The following is a 12,332-nucleotide window of genomic DNA, read 5'->3' as shown; positions in this document are numbered from 1 at the left end:
CGGAAATATAATATTCTGAACACATATCAAGCTGAGAAGGCCATCACTAAATCAAAACAGCGTTATTACGAGTTTGGAGAGAAAGCACACCAAGTATTGGCATGGCAACTGAAAGCAGAGGAAAGTAAGAGGACAATTAATGCTATAGAAACTCTTACTAATGAGATATCTTTCGACCCAACTGAAATTAATGATACTTTTAAGAAATACTACGAAGACCTCTACACTTCCTAATCAAGCGATGATCTATCAGAGATCGACTCCTTTCTCTCCAATCTCAACCTCCAAAGCTTGTCAGAGGAAGACCGAGAGCGCTTGAGTGAACACTTCAGTTCCTGAATTGTTGGAGGCCATTAAATCCTTACCTTCTAATAAATCTCCCGGGGAGGATGGCTTCCCTCCAGAGTTCTATAAAGAATTTAGGGAGCTGTTGGTCCCCTACCTTATGGAGGTACTTAAAAAAGCCAGGGAAGACAACTGCTTTCCAGAGTCTTTCTCTCAAGCAGTGATTACTGTAATCCACAAGAAAGGGAAAAACCCGCTAAGGTGCGCCTCCTGGTCACCAAGATGCTAGCTAAGACTGGAGTCATGTCTTCCCCTGTTGGTCAACCCAGATCCGACTGGCTTCATAATTAATAGATTGTCCTCCAATAATCTCAGAAGGTTCTTTGATATAATTCACCTTGCTAACAAAAACAAAATACCTTGTGTCGCAGTCTCCCTCAACGCTGAAAATGCCTTTGATAGGGTTGAATGGCCATACCTTTGATAGGGTTGAATGGCCAATTTACGTGTTTGTAAATTTGATAAAATCACTCTACAAATCTCCTAAAGCTAGGATTGCTACCAATGGGATTACTTCCTTCTCTTTCCCTCTCTATAGGGGGAACAAACAAGGTTGCCCAATTAGCCCCCACCTCTTTGCCATCGAACCGTTGGCTGAGGCTATTAGAACGTTTTGGTTTCATCTGACCAGAGCACCTTCTTCCACATGTTTGGTGTGTCTCCCAGGTGGCTTGTGGCAAACTTTAAACAACACTTTTTATGGATATCTTTAATTAATGGCTTTCTTCTTGCCACTCTTCCATAAAGGCCAGATTTGTGCAATATACGACTGATTGTTGTCCTATAGACAGAGTCTCCCACCTCAGCTGTAGATCTCTGCAGTTCATCCAGAGTGATCATGGGCCTCTTGGCTGCATCTCTGATCAGTCTTCTCCTTGTATGAGCTGAAAGTTTAGAGGGACGGCCAGGTCTTGGTAGATTTGCAGTGGTCTGATACTCCTTCCATTTCAATATTATCGCTTGCACAGTGCTCCTTGGGATGTTTAAAGCTTGGGAAATCTTTTTGTATCCAAATCCGGCTTTAAACTTCTTCACAACAGTATCTCGGACCTGCCTGGTGTGTTCCTTGTTCTTCATGATGCTCTCTGCGCTTTTAACGGACCTCTGAGACTATCACAGTGCAGGTGCATTTATACGGAGACTTGATTACACACAGGTGGATTGTATTTATCATCATTAGTCATTTAGGTCAACATTGGATCATTCAGAGATCCTCACTGAACTTCTGGAGAGAGTTTGCTGCACTGAAAGTAAAGGGGCTGAATAATTTTGCACGCCCAATTTTTCAGTTTTTGATTTGTTAAAAAAGTTTGAAATATCCAATAAATGTCGTTCCACTTCATGATTGTGTCCCACTTGTTGTTGATTCTTCACAAAAAAATACAGTTTTATATCTTTATGTTTGAAGCCTGAAATGTGGCAAAAGGTCGCAAAGTTCAAAGGGGCCGAATACTTTCGCAAGGCACTGTAAATGATGACACGAGGGCAGAATTATTTTACAAATGGGACAGAAAATCTATAAAAACCATCACAGACAACCGTTTAATGATACATTCTGTCCTGGCATAGTGCAAACTGCACGAGCTGTTCGGACGAGAGGGATTCCTTTCTCCTAAAACCCCTTCATGGAACAATAGATTGATTCCTAGGTTTTTCCAGTATTAACTTTAGACCATGGTCTGATAAGGGGATCACTCTTCTGGAACATTGTTATGAGGAGGGAGTTCTTATATCGTTTGATCAGCTGAAACAGAAATACCACTTGCCAAACAGGGACTTCTTTAGCTACCTACAACTACAAAACTTTATTAGGGTGACTCTCAAGGGACAATGGAACCTACCTAAGATGTCACCTATTGAACAACTTTGCCACGCAGACCAACCACTATTCAAGACCATTTCCAGGGTTTACAATGCTCTTATTTCAGGACAAACACTGCCTGAGCTAGGTAAACCCCTATTTAGAAAAGATCTGGGTATTGATCTTGATGAGGGTCTATGGAGTGACCTATGCAGGGATGGTGTTACATCCACATTGAACTCCAGATACAGACTGATCCAGTTTAATTTCCTTCATCACCCTGATATCTTCTCCCTATGTTTTAGATGTGGCTCAGATGAAGGAACATTCCTCCATTCCACTTGGCAGTGTTCAAAACTACACGGTTTCTGGCAGGGGGTCTGCGATACCATATCCTCAATTCACGGGGTTGCATTCCATTTCGACCCGGAGGTCTGTCTACTGGGTAACTTTACTAACACCAATCTTAGGCAAAGCCATACTATAAAGCTAACAGAAATATTGCTAGCGATTGCCAATATATTGCCTTGAAATGGAAATCTGATTCCCCCCTGCCAGTTGCAATGTGGCGATCGGAAGTTAATAGTTGTATCCCACTGGAGAAAATCACTTACTGCTTGAGGAATAAGTTTGAAACATTTTACAGAATTTGGCAACCTTTTGACTATAGAGAATCTCCCCCCACATCACATTGATTGAATCTCTATATAACCCTTATATAATGTTTCACAATTAATGTATAATATATGTGGCTTACGGTCCAATGTCTCATATTATAAATTTTACTCTATTATGACTTATTGTATGTTTGTATATACAATTATTATTATGTATTTATTTACGCTTGTCTGTTACTGTCACTTTGTCCTTTTGCTGTCTAATATCTTTTCACTTTTGTTTTGAATGTTCTGAATTGGAAAATGTTACTGTTACCGAGGAATTGCCCCTAAGTATACTAAAGTATTCCATGGATGGGCAGGCACGCACACATCTGAGTTAGAGCTGGCTGTTTTGTGAGCAGACAGGCAGAGCAGGATGGGCCTCGACAGGCCCTGCATTTCTGAGAGGGAGACGTGGAAAAGGAGGGAATAAATAGTTTGTCTTATGAACATGATATAAAAGGAATCTCCAGCAACGTAACAAACACAGGTTTGTTCACTCTTCCAAAGGAACACTTGTGAAAAGTACAGCAGCCATGTTGTTCAGTTTAACCCAGTTCTAATAGCATTAGGCTAACCAAAACAGAATGCCTTGTCAGTTGTTTGGTGGATAGAGTAGAAATATACACTACCGTTCAAAAGTTTGGGGTCACTTAGAAATGTCCTTGTTGTTGAAATAAAAGCACATTGGTTGTCCATTAAAATAACATCAAATTGATCAGAAATACAGTGTAGACATTGCTAATGTTATAAATTACTATTGTAGCTGGAAACTTAGATATTCCATAAAAACAATTTGCCATAGGCCCATTATTAGCAACCATCACTCCTGTGTTCCAATGACACATTGTGTTAGCTAATCCAAGTTGATAATTTTAAAAGGCTAATTGATCATTAGAAAACCCTTTTCCAATTATGTTAGCACAGCTGAAAACTGTTGTTCTGATTAAAGAAGCAATACAACTGGCCTTCATCAGCATTTGTGGGTTATTCCATGTGAGAAATTGCCAAGGAACTGTTGATCTTGTACAATGCTGTGTACTGCTCCCTTCACAGAACAGCGCAAACTTGCTCTAACCAGAATAGAAAGAGGAGTGGGAGGCCCCAGTGCACAACTGAGCAAGAGGACAAGTAAGTACATTAGAGTGTCTAGTTTGAGAAACAGACACCTCACAAGTCTGCAGAGTTCCTTTGTACAGTGTCTGTGTTCCTTTGCCCATCATAATCTTTTCTTTTCATTGGCCAGTCTGAGATATGGCTTTTTCTTTGCAACTCTGCCTAGAAGGCCAGCATCCTAGGTTCATCTGCCTCACCTAATGCCCATTCTGGTGGGAAGCTGCTATAGACCACCAAGTGCTAAAAGTCAGTAGCTCGATAATGTGTGAAATGCATGTGATATCAAAAGAGAAGTACATTTTCTGGGTGATTTAAATATTGACTGGCTCTCAACAAGCTGCCCACTCAAGAAAAAGCTTCAAACTGTAACCAGTGCCTGCAACCTGGTTCAAGACTAGAGGTCGACCGATTAATCGGGGCAGATTTTAGGTTTTCATAACAATCAGAAATCTGTATTTTTGGACACCGATTTTGCCTTTTTAAATTTTATTTCATCTTTATTGAACTAGGCAAGTCAGTTAAGAACACATTCTTATTTTCAATGGCGGCCTAGGAACTGTGGGTTAACTGCCTCGTTCAGGGGCAGAACGACAGATTTTCACCTTGTTGCAAGATTGAATCCCCCAAGCTGACCTTACAGTTAACTAGTCCAACGCAATAACGACCTGTCTCTCTCTCGTTGCACTCCACAAGGAGACTGCCTGTTACGCAAATGCAGTAAGCCAAGGTAAGTTGCTAGCTAGCATTAAACTTATCTTATAAAAAACAATCAATCATAATCACTAGTTAACTACACATGGTTGATGATATTACTAGTTTATCTAGCGTGTCCTGCGTTGCATATAATTGATGCGGTGCGTATCGTTGCTCCAATGTGTACCTAACCATGAAGATCAATGCCTTTCTTAAAATCAATACACAGAAGTATATATTTTTAAACCTGCATATTTAGCTAAAATAAATCCAGGTTAGCAGGCAATATTAAACAGGTGAAATTGTGTCACTTCTCTTGCGTTCATTGCATGCAGAGTCAGTGTATATGCAACAGTTTGGGCCGCCTAATTCTACACTTGACATTTATGACATTTCTTATTCCAGTTACTAATAAGCACACACCCATTAAGAAAATGACTGTAAAAACTGTTAAATCCCCTTGGATTGATGAGGAATTGAAAAATGTTATGTTTGAGAGGGTTGAGGAAAAAGGTATGGCAAAGTTTGGCAGCCCAACTGATTGGCAAATGTACTGCAAATTAACAAATCATGTGACTAAGCTAAATAAAAATCAACTATACTATGAAACAAAGAAATTATATAAAGAATGATAGTAAAAAGCTTTAGAACACCTTAAAATACAGCTCCATCATTCATTGAATCAGATGGATCAGTTTTCACAAAACCGACTGAAATTGTCAACTACTTTAATTACTTTTTCCATTGGCAAGATGAGCAAACTTGGGGATGACATGCCAGCAACAAAACATTGACACTACACATCCAAGTATATCTGACCAAACTTTTGAATTCCGTAAAGTCCGTGTGGAAGAGATTAAGAAATTATTGTTGTCTATCAACAATGTCAAGACACCGGGGTCTGACATTCTGGATGGAAAATTACTGAGGATAATAGTGGACGATGTTGCCACTCCTATTTGCCAGATCTTCAATTTCAGCTTACTAGAAAGTGTGGGCCCTCAGGCCTGGAGGGAAGCTAAAGTCATTCCGCTACCCAAGAATAGTAAATCCCCCTTTCCTGGCTCAAATAGCTGACCAAACAGCCTGTTACCAACCCTTAGTCACCTTCTGGGAAAAAATTGTGTTTGACCAGATACAATGCTATTTCACAGTAAACAAATTGACAACAGACTTTCAGCACACTTATAGGCAAGGACACTCAACAAGCACAGCACTTACACAAATGACTGATGATTGGCTGAGAGAAATTCATAATAAATAGATTGTGGGGAGTGTCTTGTTAGACTTCAGTGCAGCTTTTGACATTATCAATCATAGTCTGCTGCTGGAAAAACTTGAGTTATGGCTTTACACCCCTGCTATAATGTGGATAGAGTTACTTGTCTAACAGAAAACAGAGGGTGTTCTTTAATGGAAGCCTCAAACAATCCAGGTAGAATCAGGAATTCCCCAGGGTATCTGTTTAGGCTCCTTGATTTTTTCTATCTTTACTAACAACATGCCACTGGCTTTGAGTAAGGCCAGTGTGTCTATGTATGCGGATGACTCAACACTATAAACTTCAGCTACTACAGCGACAAATGACTAAAACACTTAAAGAGCTGCAGTTAGTTTCGGAATGGGAAGCAAGGAATAAGTTAGTCCTAAAAATTGCCTTGGCAGCAGCTAATGGGGAGCCATAATAGATACAAATACAAAACAGTATTGCACCACGACATACAGTGCATTCGGAAAGCATTCAGACCCCTTCACTTTTTCCACATTTTGTTATGTTACAGCCTTATTATAAAATTGATTAAATACATCTTGTTCCTCAATCCACACAATACCCCATAATAACTAAGCTAAAACAGTTTTTTAGAAATGTTTGCAAATGTATTAAAAATAAACTGAAATACCTTATTTACAAGTATTCAGACCCTTTGCTATAAGACTCGAAACTGAGCTCAGGTGCATCCTGTTTCCATTGGTCATCCTTGAGATGTTTCTACAATTTGATTAGAGTCCACCTGTGGTAAATTCAATTGATTGGACATGATTTGGAAAGGCACACACCGGTCTATATAAAGGTCCCACAGTTGACAACGCATGTCAGAGCAAAAACCAAGCCATGAGGTCGAAGGAATTGTCTGTAGAGCTCCGGGAGAGGATTGTGTCGAGGCACAGATCTGGGGAAGGGTACCAAAACATTTCTGCAGCATTGAAGGTCCCCAAGAACACAGTGGCCTCCATCATTCTTAAAATGTGAAGAAGTTTGGAACCACAGACACTTCCTAAAGCTGGCCACTCGGCCAAACTGAACAATCAGGGGAAAAGTGCCTTGGACAGGGAGGTGACCAACAACACAATGGTCACTCTGACAGAGCGCCAGAGTTCCACTGTGGAGATGAGAGAACCTTCCAAAAGGACAACAACCCTAAACACACACAGGCAAGACAAAGCAGGAGAGGCTTCGGGGCAAGTCTCTGAATGTCCTTGAGTGGCCCAGCCTGAGCCCGGACTTTAACCCGATCGAACATCTCTGGAGAGACCTGAAAAAAGCTGTGCAGCGACACTCCCCATCCAACCTGACAGAGCTTGAGAGGATCTGCAGAGAAGGATGGAAGTAACTCCAAATACAGGTGTGCCAAGCATGTAGCGTCATACCCAAGAAGACTGTAATCACTGCCAAAGGTGCTTTGTCAAATTACCAAGTAAAAAGTCTGACTACTTACAGTAGCAGTCAAACGTTTGGACACGCCCACTCATTCAAGGGAGTTTCTTTATTTTTACTATTTTCTACATTGTAGAATAATAGTGAAGACATCAAAACTATGAAATATAACATGGAATCATATAGTAACCAAAAAAGTGTTGAACAAATCAATATCAATTTTAGATTCTTCAAAGTAGCCACCCTTTGTCTTGATGACAGCTTTGCACACTCTTGGCATTCTCTCAAGCACCTTCATGAGGTAGTCACCTGGAATGCATTTCAATTAACAGGTGTGCCCTGTTAAAAATGCATTTGTGAAATTCCTTTCCTTCTTAATACATTTGAGACAATCAGTTGTGACAAGGTAGGGGTGGTATCCAGAAGATAACCCTATTTGGTAAAAGACCAAGTCCGTATTATGCAAGAACAGCGCAAGTAAGCAAAGAGAAACAACAGTCCATCCGGAACATTTCAAGAACTTTGAATGTTTCTTCAAGTGCAGTCGCAAAAACTATCAAGCACTATGATGAAACAGGCTCTCATGAGAACCGCCACAGGAAAGGAAGACCCAGAGTTACCTCTGTCGCAGAGGAGAAGTTCATTCGAGTTATCAGCCTCAGGAATTTGCAATCAACTGCACCTCAGATTGCAGCCCAAATCTTTTTTGGTACTACATGATTCTATGTATGTTATTTCATAGTTTCTGATGTCTTCTAAAATGTAGAAAATAGTCAAAATAATGAAAAATCCTTGAATAAGTAGGCGTCCAAACTTTTGACTGGTACTGTATGTAAATGTGATTTAAAAAATAATAATTTTTATTATAATAATTTTTATAAAAACCTGTTTTTGCCTTGTCATTATGGGGTAGTGTGTAGATTAATGAGGGGAAAATGTTAATCAATTTTAGAATAATGCTGTAACAAAATGTGGAAAAGGTCCAGGGGTCTGAAAACTTTCCAAATGCACTGTAAGTGCCAGGCACACCAGTTTGAGTGTCAAGAAATGCTGGGGTTTTCACGCTCAACAGATTCCTGTGCGTATGAAGAATGGTCAATCACCCAAAGGATATCCAGCCAACTTGACAACTGTGGGAAACATTGAAGTCAACATGGGCCAGCATCCCTGTGGGACACTTTCGACATCTTGTAGAGTCCATGCCCCGACGAATTGAGGCTGTTCTGAGGATGTTCTGAAAGTGTTCCTAATGTTTTGTTCACTCAAGATGCAGTACAAATTTGCAAACACTCATCTCTAACTGGCTAACATTTATGCCTTCTTTTGGGAGCACACTCAGTCTTTCACTCAGTGTACACAAAGACAGGCCTTGTGAGGTAACCTGCTCTCAGAATGACTCATTTGCAAGTTTCTTTTAGAACTGTTTCCTGCTGAGCACTCACAACAACACAACTGACTCCAACAGCTCATTGAACTGTTTCCTGCTGAGCACTCTCAACAACACAACTGACTCCAACAGCTCATTGAAGAAAATGGTCTGCATCTGACACATTCAGAGCCGTTTACCACCAACTGACATAACACAGAGAACATTGGGGGGGGGGGGGACATAATGATGACTTACTCTGCGGGACATTGTAGCATACATGAATAAAAACATTTGTCAGAACCCCCCGTTGAGTTTTGGCCATATGAGATAAATGTCCTAAAATCTCTGTTTTTGGTGTAAGAGTAAAGTTATACTATGCCATTACATTTTGGTTATGTTATGTAAAATACTAATTAATCATTCTGATCTCCCAAGACATTGATTCAGCTATGATCTAACTTCACTAAATGAGCAACATTGTAAGAAGTGGCGGAGTTAAGCTCCGTGCACTCCGGACTGAACCAAAGAGGACCTACCCATTTCTTCTTGCCTCTGCAAAATTTGACTGTGCACAAACGAGAGACCACGTGCAGCCTTGTTATACAAATCTGGTCATATTTGGCCAAGGAAATATTTCTGGTTGATCTCAGGGAATGTAAAACAGTTAAGGAAACTGTTAAAAACAGGATTATGTGAAGTAGAAGCAAATATGTTGAATGAGCTAATAATAAGCATGGAGAGCCTCAAGTTTGATGAAATTACCTTATATATCTTACAGTCTAACAGGCTGACTACACCGCTCGCGTCGAATGCGCGACCGTTGCAAAATAAATGTAGAAATCTATATTATTCAATAATTGCACCCACACTGCTCCCGCACGTCAGCGAGCATCTGCGTTGCCAAGGGCTAAATAGAAGTCGGTTCTATTTGTGACGCAGATCACGCTGCAAGTCCTGCCTCTCCCATCTCCTCATTGGTTTATAGAAGCAGGTACTCACATGCCATCTCCTCATTGGTTATACACACATGGGTGACTGAAAGACAAACGAGCTCAGTGGCGGTAATGCACCTAATTTATGAAAGTTGCCAATCGCAATATAAAGTCAGAAGAAAAAGGCCTGGAAGGAGGAGAAATTACTAGAAATGAGTCAGTTGACCATTTTGTGTGTGGATTAATTGATGGAGTAGAGGACCTTGTGCAGTTCAGGTCAAATAACAACTCAATGTTTATATCCCAGGACAAATTAGCTAGCAAGTGCAAGCTAGCTAGCTAAATTGCCATAAATGTTTAATGCTTTTCAACCTGTCCCCAAATTAATATAATTGGTTCAGAGTTTGTTTTGATATTTTAACCTGCGTGTCATGATCGCGTTTGGTGTGGGGGGACAAAATACAATGCACGATGGCGCACAAAGGCGCACGCGCACAGTCGGTTTGGGTTCCATGTCATACTGTAATTTACTTACTTTAGTAGACCATCATCAGACCACCACATTTCACTGCACCTAACATTTCCATTTTTTTAAACATTCTTTTTGTAAGTAGTTAGACCTACTGTCCTCTTCAAGTTTAGCTGGAGCAAAGATTATGGATATACTGACAAGATTACATGTCTCTCCTCTAACAATGTAGCCCTCGCTACAGATAACACAGGACTAGTAATGGCCCAGTGCACTTCTTTATGAAACAAGTAAATGTTCTAACAAATGTATGTTTTTGCCCACGCTAGACCGCTACATTGGTTATAACAATTCCCTCCGCACCCCGACTTCCAGAGGCTGATGTTGTCTGAGTGCCAGACTGGATTGTGTCACAGGCATTTAGATTGTCATCGCTATGGCACTAGGTCATTAGCGTGAGGAGGAAGCTCTGCTCTCTCCACTGTCCCTAATGAACCACTCATCCATTTCAAGTCCCACTCCGACATATTTCCCCAAATACATGTGCATCACAGAACTATATAGATACTTTTGACACAGATGACAGCAGAGGGATGTGTCACAAAATGAGTGACAAATGTTTCCAAGACCTTTTCCTTCCTCTCACCTAGTCATGTGTGAACTGTCAAGTTATTAACTACTTTAAAACTATTTCGATGTGGAATATGGTTGTACCTGCCATTGTGGAACCTGATTATTTAACACATTTTTCAACACTACACAGCCACTCTCTCTTTCAAGGTTGCTGCCATGCAGTGCAATACATCGATAGCATTCTCTCATCATTGTCTTAATGGTGCCCATGCCATTAAACAATTACTTTACAAATAGCTCTTTCCGGTTTACATGCATGATAAAGGGCTGTGTAAACCTCAACTGATGTGGCCAAACAAATAGATATCTTACCTGAAGAGGAGTCTTCATGGTCGGAACTCAAGTTGCCATCACTGCGTCTGTCTGGAGTGCTGCGCCCGGACCCACCGGTACGGGATGCCCTGAAGTGCGCAGGAATGCAGGAAGGAGACAACCTCCCATCATCACTGGAGTCAAAGTCCCTGCTGTGGCGCAACGGGCGCAGGGTGTCCCGGTGGGTGTTCGACCTCTGGCTGTCTCTGACGGTCGTGTTGGGGGTCACCATGTTGCCCTTTACGAAATTCTCATTGAGCTCCGCATCCTCGTATTCGTGGTCACTGGCCTCTCTGCTGTTGCTTTCGCTCACGGAATTCAATTTCCCTATGCGGCCGATGCAGTTTCCATCCGCTTGAGAGAGCTCGGATGAGATCGTATTCACTTGTTTCTGGAAGCTGGACTTGCGCGGGGGCGCGGGGGGTATAGGTTTACTTGTCCTGCTACTGATCCTGATCGGCGGCTCTGGTTTGGTACCTCTGCTGCCTGGCGTCTGCAGTTTCATGCTTCCATTACCAAGAACTTTCATACATTCCCTGTCTAGCTTTTCGTTTGTCATCAGCGATTTTCTTTCCGTTTCTGTCCTTGATAATAAATGTTCAAGATTCAAGTTTTCGTCTTTACCGTCTTCCCACATCACCTTGTCATAACTTTTCTTCTGTCGAGCGATGGTGGTCTGGAAATATATCACCTTGAATTTCTCCTCCAACAGCGCCTGCTGCAGCGTTTTGAGATTCGATTTACATTTCTCCAGCTCTGACTCGACATCTTCCACCGAGGTTAAATCCATTTTAGGTGCTTCTCCGTCAGGAAATTCATTCTTCCAATGTTTTTCGAATTCATCTTGCTCCCACATTATCTCCCCCGCGAAGATCAGCGATTCGATGTAACCACCCTTGAGGAAATTATACTGTTTATATTGTTGTTTCTGTCGCATGTGGAACCTTTTCCTCTGCAAAAGAATCCTACAAACTCATTCCAAACTTGACACTTCGTCGTACTGGTGCACTACACACACTTGTTACATCTCCCACGCAGGCATATGATACAGTGTTCCTTTACCCAGATAAAAAAAACAACTTTCGGCTTCCGGTATTCAGATAGGTGGTGACGTAAAACCAATTAAATGCAACAGTCAAAGTGATTTTGTTGGGGCGTTCCTTTTTGGAATGAGGGGATTCGATCTGGCCCGAGTTAACCCGCTGGAAGGAGTTTAAACCCGGATAAAATGTGATTGCATTAGTTTTGAAACCGGGCTGCCTCCCGGGCGTGATCCAGGAGCCCGGTTCAAAGCCCACAGCGAAGTCGGATCAAAACAAAAGTGACGCAGCCGAGGCTAGTTTAAGC

The 12,332-nt window shown here is 41.3% G+C and overlaps 1 protein-coding gene across 1 annotated transcript in view; it reads right to left on the bottom strand.

Moving 5' to 3' along the window:
- The window catches only part of LOC109873440 (active breakpoint cluster region-related protein), a 237,829-nt gene extending 225,746 nt beyond the window's left edge, over window positions 1-12,083 (bottom strand). The window contains exon 1 of the mRNA XM_031808665.1: window positions 10,986-12,083. The gene's annotated coding sequence lies outside the window, so the exon portion shown is untranslated. The remainder of the gene's footprint in view (window positions 1-10,985) is intronic.
- Between the last annotated feature and the right edge of the window lie 249 nt (window positions 12,084-12,332).

The sequence above is a fragment of the Oncorhynchus kisutch genome, linkage group LG28 (assembly GCF_002021735.2).
Source record: "Oncorhynchus kisutch isolate 150728-3 linkage group LG28, Okis_V2, whole genome shotgun sequence".
NCBI lineage: Eukaryota > Metazoa > Chordata > Actinopteri > Salmoniformes > Salmonidae > Oncorhynchus > Oncorhynchus kisutch.
The sequence above is the reverse complement of the archived record's forward strand: the minus strand, read 5'-3'. Positions and strand labels throughout refer to the sequence as shown.